This window comes from Balaenoptera ricei, chromosome 13, assembly GCF_028023285.1.
Source record: "Balaenoptera ricei isolate mBalRic1 chromosome 13, mBalRic1.hap2, whole genome shotgun sequence".
Taxonomy (NCBI): Eukaryota; Metazoa; Chordata; class Mammalia; order Artiodactyla; family Balaenopteridae; genus Balaenoptera; species Balaenoptera ricei.
Window position 1 is genome coordinate 19732757 of NC_082651.1, and position 10054 is coordinate 19742810.

General features: G+C 34.0%; 1 non-coding gene across 1 annotated transcript; it reads left to right on the forward strand.

Annotated features, from left to right (window-relative positions):
• The first annotated feature begins 1430 nt into the window (after window positions 1-1430).
• LOC132347163 (U6 spliceosomal RNA) lies at window positions 1431-1537 on the forward strand. Its single transcript, XR_009497119.1, has one exon. It is a non-coding gene; the product is annotated as a U6 spliceosomal RNA (small nuclear RNA).
• Window positions 1538-10054: the final 8517 nt, after the last annotated feature.

Consider the following 10054-nt stretch of genomic DNA (forward strand, 5'->3'; position numbering starts at 1 on the left):
CTAGAGGAAATATAAAGTGGTACCATCAAACAAGTTTACAATTGAGAAGAAATTGCAAATGTGAAAATGCATAGCAAACACTAACAAATGTGAAAATTTGTGTATCTTAGGACCCAATAATCCAAATACATAGCCTTACCTGTGCACAAACTGACATTTACAATAAGCATCTTTCTGAATATTAAAAAATAAGAAAAACCAAAAATATCAATCAACAAAAAGAGTTGGTAAACCCCATCATATGATTTATACAGTAACTAGTAACATTAATAAACTATAGACACACATGTCAGCTTTGGTGCATTTCATATACATTTGAATAGAATATATTTGAATTGAAAAACACCCGCAAGAATTAATACGATATATTTACTTTGCACACAGTTTAAAAGTAGGCATAAAAGACTCTTTTTTTTTTTTAATTATATGCATCAAAAAATTATAAGCCAAAGCACAGGAATAATTAAGTTATTATAGAAATTTCACCTAGTACCCAAGGAAGGGGAAATACAAACAATGAAGGATATTAAGGAGTTCTATTAAATTTTAATGCTTATTAAATTAACTATATAGATATATATTGTATTATTTGCACATATTTATATATAATACAATTACAATATATACCTAATTTAAAAGAGTAATTAAAATCCTCCACCTTTTTTATTGTAATCTGTTTAGTTCCCATATCAATACTGAAATTATATTCAAGGTCACAAGTGTTCTCTAAATTTCTAAACCAAAACCTAATATGAGTCTTCATCTTAATTTCTTTGGTAGTTTTGAACATGATTGCTGACTCCCTTCCTCTTTGTTATATAAAAATGCATTTAAATATGAAACACTATACTTTGTGAAAAACTGTATGTGTACCTGAGTGAATTTTTTCAATATGATTTTTTTTCCTTTCCATCTTATTTTATTTTCCTACTGGAATTCAAAGTATAAGAATATTAGACCACTTATTGTTGTTGTTTGGTTCCTTATTTTCCCCCATACCAACCTTTTTTTCCTCTTTTACTTCATTTTTGTGTTGTTTTTTTCCCCTGTGCCTTCAGGAGTACTAATCTTCATTTTTGTGTCAAATCTACAGATAAACCCATTCTGTGAATTGGCTTTATTTTAGTTTTTGCATTATTTTTAGATCTAGATGGTCCTTTAGGTTCCCCTTAATAATTTCAGTTTCTTTCTATATTATGTTGATATATTTCTTTAATCCTTGAATATATTTGTAATATATATTTTTAAGTTTTTTTTTTTTTTAATTCTATCTAAGGCATGGCTCTTCTGAAGATGTTACTGAATGTCACAGATGTTTAATGGCATCTTCACACTCATGCAATGTGTCTATATCACACTCATCAGGCAAGCATCTTTCTTTTTAAGTTTTAAAATAACAAAATAACAAATGTTGTCAAACATGTGCAGCATTGCTCACTTCGGCAGCACATATACTAAAATTGGAACGATACAGAGAAGATTAGCATGGCCTCTGTTCAAGGAAGACATGCAAATTAATGGAACATTCCATAGTTTTACTAGAGAAAGAAGAAAAAACAAAACCTAAAGTTAACAGAAGGAATGAAATCATAAAGATCAGAGCAGAAATAAATGAAATAGAAACAAAGAAAAAAATAACAAAGATCAATAAAACTAAAAGCTGGTTCTTTGAGAAGATAAACAATATTGATAAACCATTAGCCAGACTCATCAAGAAAAAGAGGGAGAGGACTCAAATCAATAAAATTTGAAATGAAAAAGGAGAAGTTACAACACACACTGCAGAAATACAAAGCTTCCTAAGAGACTACTAAGCAACGCTATGCCAATAAAATGGGCAACCTGGAAGAAATGGACAAATTCTTAGAAAGGCATAACCTTCCAAGACTGAACCAGGAAGAAATAGAAAATATGAAAAGACCAATCACAAGTTATGAAATTGAAACTGTGATTAAAAATCTTCCAACAAACAAAAGTCCAGGACCAGATGGCTTCACAGGTGAATTATATGAAACATTTAGAGAAGAGTTAACACCCATCCTTCTCAAACTCTTCCAAAAAATTACAGAGGAAGGAACACTCTCAAACTCATTCTATGATGCCACCATCACCCTGATACCAAAACCAGACAAAGACACTACAAAAAAAAAAAAAAAATTACAGACCAATATCACTGATGAATATAGATGCAAAAATCCTCAACAAAATATTAGAAAACAGAATCCAAAAACACATTAAAAGGATCGTACACCATGATCAAGTGGGATTTATCTCAGGGATGCAAGGATTCTTCAATATACGTAAATCAATCAATGTGATGAACCATATTAACAAATTGAAGACTAAAGACCATATGATCATCTCAATAGATGCAGAAAAAGCTTTTGACAAAATTCAACACCCATTTATGATAAAAACACTCCAGAAAGTGGGCATAGAGGGAACCTACCTCAACATAATAAAGGCCATATATGACAAACCCACAGCAAACATCATTCTCAATGGTGAAAAACTGAAAGCATTTCCTCTAAGATCAGGAACGAGACAAGGATGTCCACTCTCACCACTATTATTCAACATAGTTTTGGAAGTCCTAGCCACGGCAATCAGAGAAGAAAAAGAAATAAAAGGAATACAAATTGGAAAAGAAGAAGTAACACTGTCACTGTTCGAAGATGACATGATACTATACATAGAGAATCCTAAAGATGCTACCAGAAAACTACTAGAGCTAATCAATGAATTTGGTAAAGTTGCAGGATACAAAATTAATGCACAGAAATCTCTTGCATTCCTACACACTAATGATGAAAATCTGAAAGAGAAATTAAGGAAACACCCCCATTTACCATTGCAACAAAAAGAATAAAATACCTAGGAATAAACCTACCTAGGGGGACAAAAGACCTGTATGCAGAAAACTATAAGACACTGATGAAAGAAATTAAAGATGATACCAACAGATGGAGAGATATACCATGTTCTTGGATTGGAAGAATCAATATTGTGAAAATGACTATACTACCCAAAGCAATCTACAGATTCAATGCAATCCCTATCAAATTACCAATGGCATTTCTTACAGAACTAGAACAAAAAACCTTAAAATTTGTATGGAGACACAAAAGACTCTGAATAGCCAAAGCAGTCTTGAGGGGAAAATACGGAGCTGGAGGAATCAGCTTCCCTGACTTCAGACTATACTACAAAGCTACAGTAATCAAGACAATATGGTATTGGCACATAAACAGAAACATAGATCAATGGAACAAGATAGAAAGCCCAGAGATAAGCCCACGCACTAATGGTCAACTAATCTATGACAAAGGAGGCAAAGATATACAATGGAGAAAAGACAGTCTCTTCAATAAGTGGTGCTGGGAAAACTGGACAGCTACATGTAAAAGAATGAAATTAGAATAGTCCCTAACACCATACACAAAAATAAACTCAAAATGGATTAGAAACCTAAATGTAAGACTGGACACTATAAAACTCTTAGAGGAAAGCATAGGAAGAACACTCTTTAGGATTAATCACAGCAAGGTCTTTTCTGATCCACCTCCTATAGTAATGGAAATAAAAACAAAAATAAACAAATGGGACCTAAAGAAACTTCAAAGCTTTTGCACAGCAAAGGAAACCATAAGCAAGACAAAAAGACAACCCTCAGAATGGGAGAAAATATTTGTAAATGAATCAACAGACAAAGGATTAATCTCCAAAATATATAAACAGCTCATGCAGCTCAATATTAAAAAAACAAACAACCCAGTCCAAAAATGGACAGAAGACCTAAATAGACATTTCTCCAAAGAAGACATACAGATGGCCAAGAAGCACATGAAAAGCTGCTCAACATCACTAATTATTAGAGAAATGCAAATCAAAATTACAATGAAGTATCACCTCACAGCGGTCAGAATGGGCATCATCAGAATATCTACAAACAACAAATGCTGGAGAGGATCTGCAGAAAAGGGAACCCTCTTGCACTGTTGGTGGGAATGTAAATTGATACAGCCACTATGGAGAAGAGTATGGAGGTTCCTTAAAAAACTAAAAATAGAATTACCATATGACCCAGCAATCCCACTACTGGGCATATACCCAGAGAAAACCATAATTCAAAAAAACACATGCACCCCAATGTTCATTGCAGCACTATTTGCAATAGCCAGGTCATGGAAGCAACCTAAATGCCCATCGACAGATGAATGGATAAAGAAGATGTGGTACATATCTACAATGGACTATTACTCAGCCATAAAAAGGAACGAAACTGGGTCATTTGTAGAGACGTGGATGGATCTAGAGACTGTCATACAGAGTGGAGTAAGTCAGAAAGGGAAAAACAAATATCGTATATTAACGCGTATATGTGGGACCTAGAAAAATGGTACAGATGAACCAGTTTGCAGGGCAGAAATTGAGACACAAATGTAGAGAACAAACTTATGGAGACCAAGGGGGGAAGGCGGCAGGGGGGTGGGGTTGGGGGTGTGCTGAATTGGGCGATTGGGATTGACATATATACACTGATGTGTATAAAATTGATGACTAATAAGGACATGCTGTTTAAAAAATTAAATTAAATTAAATTAAAAAAAAAAAAAGAAAGATGTGCAGCAACACAACTCTTATATCCTCTAAGAGGAAATGTATATTTGTGAGCTCTGAAAATTGGTCAGTTTATAGCTCCCTAGCAGTAGTTCTTTCCCTAGTAATTACTATTTTCCTGGCCCTGTGTAGTTGACCCTAAACATGTAGACATTAGTATTTAACCAAAGGCTCAAGAGGAACTGTAAGCAGATTTCAGAAGCCCTCATAATCTACCCTGTAAATTCTACCCACTATTTCTCTCAGCTCTATTATTTGTCTACTCAACCCAGCAAGACTTCATACTTGGTTCTCCATGGTCTTGAAAGAAATGTCAATCCCATAACCAGTGTGATGACAGGACTCACTTAATTTTTGGTCTTGTCTCAAGACCCACAGGCTATGCTGCCTGTTACACATTGTCTGAAAAAATCATTTCATATATTTTGAAATTGGTTAGAATAGAAAGACAATTCAAATACCATTTACTGCATCATGGCTGCTCATTGCTTTTTAAATAAATAACCTAATATCATTAAATACCTGTTTCATAAAAAGAATGCAGTCTAAAGACAGATTTTTTTTTTCTTTTTATAAATTTATTTATTTATTTTTGGCTGTGTTGGGTCTTCGTTTCTGTTTGAGGGCTTTCTCTAGTTGCGGCGAGCAGGGGCCACTCTTCATCGCCGTGTGGGGGGCTCTCACTGTCATGGCCTCTCTTGTTGCAGAGTACAGGCTCCAGATGCGCAGGCTCAGTAGTTGTGGCTCACGGGCTCAGTTGCCCCGAGGCATGTGGGATCTTCCCAGACCAGGGCTCGAACCCGTATCCCCTTCATTGGCAGGCAGATTCTCAACCACTGCACCACCAGAGAAGCCCGACAGACTTTTTAGAATTGACTTAGTATTTAATGCAAGTTATATATCTATCCCCAATTGCATAGAAAACATAAAGCAGCAAAAGCTCCCCAAAGGAATTTGTAGGTAATTAGAAAGGATTAGATAATAATAAAGGTATATTTTGGATACTGCATAATCCCCAAATAGATAAAGTTACATTAAATCATATGTGTAAATATGTTTGTTGACCCAGATTTTCTTAATTAAAAAAAGGATGCACTGTTTGATGTTTATGAATCAAATAAACTTGTAAACCTCTTGAGTAAGAGTTTCAATTGATTTTCACCTATGTTGGATTCACATTTGCTGGAATCATAATAAACTTCTGATCTTCATGAGATTCAGCTAAAAGCGTACTGATACCTTTGAGAAACCCCATATGATTTTAATAATCAATATGCATATGAAGCCTATATTTGAATTTACCTCAAACATTTTAAGAATACTTACCTTTTGAATTGATCATTTCCAAAATTTGTTAAGGAATGCTGGCCTTTGAGTCTAATTCTTTGATATTACTAATTTAACTAGATAAGACTAGTAGACTAGTCTATGCAAGATAGAAGCATAGACTCAAAGCTTGAATCAAGGTACAAATGTAAATATACTTTACTACCACGATGACAACAATCACAGCTAATGTTATTAAGTGGTTAGATATACCAAGGACTCTTCTGAGTTATTTATGCAATTTTCAATCCTTGTAATCTACTTTTGAGGTAATCTCTATTTCTATCACTACTTTATTTTTTTTTTCTATCACTACTTTATTAATGAAATAACAAAGACTCAGAAAAGTGAATATTTTTGTCCAAAGAGTATTTTGGACACATAGTCTACTTTGACAAAAGACTAGGCAAAATCAGAATTCAAGTCCTGACAGTCTAATTTCAAATGACATCTTTTGAATAAATTAAATGTCATCACTAAATTTGCCACAAAGAAATGTCATTTCTTCAGTTCAGTAGTAATAATTACCATGGTGTCCTGTGCTCATAGACTCTATGAGAAAATAAAGATTGGAGTAAACAGGTCATTTAATCTTTTTGAAATAAAAGTGCAACTCACAATCATTTTCTTGACTAGTTCCCTTGATTTCAATGATAAAATCTTACTCTTCAACATAGATGTCTTTTTAGGAATTTATACCAACTCTCCAGTGTATGTGGGTTTTTATTTTCCATCTATCTTAGAGGAAAGAGATCCATTAAAAACTTTCAACTAAGCTCGCAGTAGAGTATAGTTATATGAATATGTGTACTTTGCTCATACAGATAATAATTTAGTTAAAGTAGATTAAGTTATTAACAAATATGCTTAATCTTTCCATTTGTAAGCATGTTTAAAAGAGATTCTTTGGAAAGAAAATAAAACTGATTAAACAGATAAATAAATTTTAACAATGATAGTGCCCATTTTGATGTGTGAAATAATCACTATCAATTACAGTATTTATCTATTTGATAAATATTGGAGATCATTTAATATGCTAAAGTCTTCCACACTTATTTTGCCTATTAGTGGATGTTCTGTGCAGCATCAAACACAAAAGTTTTGAAGTTTAGTACTTTTATATTTGTATTTTAGTGGATTAGTGTGGAGGAGGTCATCAAGAAGGCTTGACCCTCAATTGACCCACAAGCAGGACTTGGGTGATCAGAGGCTCCCAAACCCTTCCTCTGTCCTTGGAATGTATGCTGTGCTCACCTCCCTATGTGAAGCCATTGCCAAGGAAAGGTTTGAGAGCAATGTGTTGAGACTATCTGGATGGTATATATGACTGAACGCAGTTACAGTCTCTATATAAACTCTTGGGGGCTGTTGAATGCGGAAATCTACTCTTCTTGCAACCACCCAAGACAAGTCTCATATATAAGTTCCCTTGCTTATCAAACCTGCCACCTACCAATCTAGAACATTCTGTCTCCTTCTTCCATCACTCCTTGCCCTCCATGTTCAGAGGCCTGTTTCAGATTTTACCTGGGAAGATCCTGGGTTTGCATACCAGCAATTAGTACTTTAGTATTTAGTATATTAGTATTTTTCTTCTTTAATTTTTTGAAAGAAATAAAGGAAGACTTCTGGGTCTAAAATTTTCTTTCTTGAAAATTGTTTAACCACAAATTATTTTATTGAATATATATACAGTGTTCTGGTTATTCATTTCTCATTGAGTGACCTTTGTAAGTTTGTTAATTCTCTAGGTATTTCTCCAACTAAACTGTCAAATTTATTATCATCGTTTTTCATAATATCCCCTTATCATCTCTCTCACCCCTTATATTAGTAATTTCTCTGAATCTCACTCTGTTAATCGATAAATCTTTCTAGAATCTAACTGATCTTCTGGAAGAAATTACATTTGACTGATCTGATTTTCTTTATTATTTAATGTTTTTATTTCATTAATTTATTACCTTATCTTTATTTTTTAAATTTTTTATTAATTAATTTATTTTTATTTTTGGCAGTGTTGGGTATTCATTTCTGTGGGAGGGCTTTCTCTAGTTGCGGCAAGCGGGGGCCACTCTTCATCATGGTGCACGGGCCTCTCACTATCGCGGCCTCCCTTGTTACGGAGCACAGGCTCCAGACACGCAGGCTCAGTAGTTGTGGCTCACGGGCTTAGTTGCTCCGCGGCATGTGGGATCTTCCCAGACCAGGGCTCAAACCCGTTTCCCCTGCATTGGCAGGCAGATTCTCAACCACTGCGCCACCAGGGAAGCCCCCTTATCTTTATTTTTAATGTGTTTTGATCATTTTGTGTTTAATTTGTTCTGTTTTTGACATACAATCTTATATTAGTTTTTTAAGGGGATATAGCTGCTTTTATTTTTTAACCATATATAAATATGGACAGCAACCAGCGTCTCATACAGCCTAATGAACTGCAAGTTAGTGCAAATAAAACAAGGTGTAGTGCAACCTCAGAGTTTAAATAGGTTAAGTCATAAGAATTCAAAAATAGTAAAAAAAAAATGTTAATATCAGAGGTAGAAAATTCTCAGCAACTCCCAGGTCATACTTTGGGTTATGTTCACACTGTAAAGTTAGAAATATTTTTCATATTAATATGGATGAATGCTTATATAGAACTTTATAAGTTACAAAGTATATTTATATGCCTGTGTCATTTTAATTTTGACCATTGTTTTAAATTAAATAGGTCAGAAATCACTCATTTTATAATTTAATGAAAAATGGACATAAGTAATTAAATGAATAAGTATTTTGCTAAATAATGGCTATTAAGTTACAGGAACAGACAGCTATTGACCTCGGTCCTAATTCTAAGTTTATTGCCTTATGCTACCTCCTTAAGAAATGGATGAGAGGCCCTTTAAAATCTTTTGTCCATATTTATGACAACAGGAGTAAACAAAGACGATTTAGCCTGCTTTTCAACAATTAAGTCAAAAGCAAAAGGACTGATTAATTCTGTTAAAAAATATATAACAACAACAAACTCAGTTATGCAAAGTACTTGTTATATTCTGATGGAATACAATTCCATTTCATATAGATAGTAGGTTAAGAGATCACTCTCCCTGTCTGTGATATCTAATACTATTCTAGTAATTGAATCTATTTAGAGTTGAGGAATTGAAGCATAGTTTAACTTACTCAAAATACAGAAACAAGCATGAATCTTTATATGACTACCATGTTAAAGAACATTTCTGATTGAAAATTTGATTGAATCAGTCATCTTCATTTTCTCTTTCAGGAGGTATATTTGGAATAATAGGTACTTAGAGCTCTCAACCAATTGCACTGTTGGATAAAGAACTGTGGATATCCTGTGGGTTTTGGAGCTTAAACAGTGATCTTTTCTCTGACACTTAAAATATAGACCTCTGCTTTCCTTCAGCAACACTAGTATATATTTATCTTGAGAGTTCTGGCCATAACTGTTGCTGCTGCTGCTGATTAGTGGGGTTGGTCCCAAGTATGAGTGCCTGCAAGGCCTGGTCACATGTGTTGTGGAAATGATGGTGTGCAGGACTGGCCCCCTGGAGCAAGAGCTTTTCAAGTGCACTGGTGGTGGCCAAGGCCACCCACCTGTGGGGCAGGGTTACCCCCTAAAGAGGAAGCCACTTTGGAGGGGCACCAGTGCCAGTTTGGACAGCCTAACGGTCAATTTGTTCTTTTTATCTAAATTCTTAATGTGGAAATTTAGGTAATTAATTTGTGACTTTTCTCATATGTATTCTAACATAGTTCATTATGGCTACAAATTTCCCACAAAACATTTCTTTACTCTGCTTTCACATTTTTTTATAGGTTCTCATGGTATTTTTTATTTGGTCCATAATGGATTTTAATTTCCCTATTTGTTTCTCCTCTTGTTGTTATTCAGGAATATGTTATTTAGTTTCCAAACATTTGGACATTTTCAAAAGATCTATTATTATATTCTAGTTTAATTCCATTGTAATCAGAAAAGATTCTATTTATAGGTTTAATTCCTTTGAATTTATTATGGATTTTTTTAATGATTGACACTGTTGTTTATGTCTTTTATACCTTACTGATTTTCTATCTACTTGCATCAATG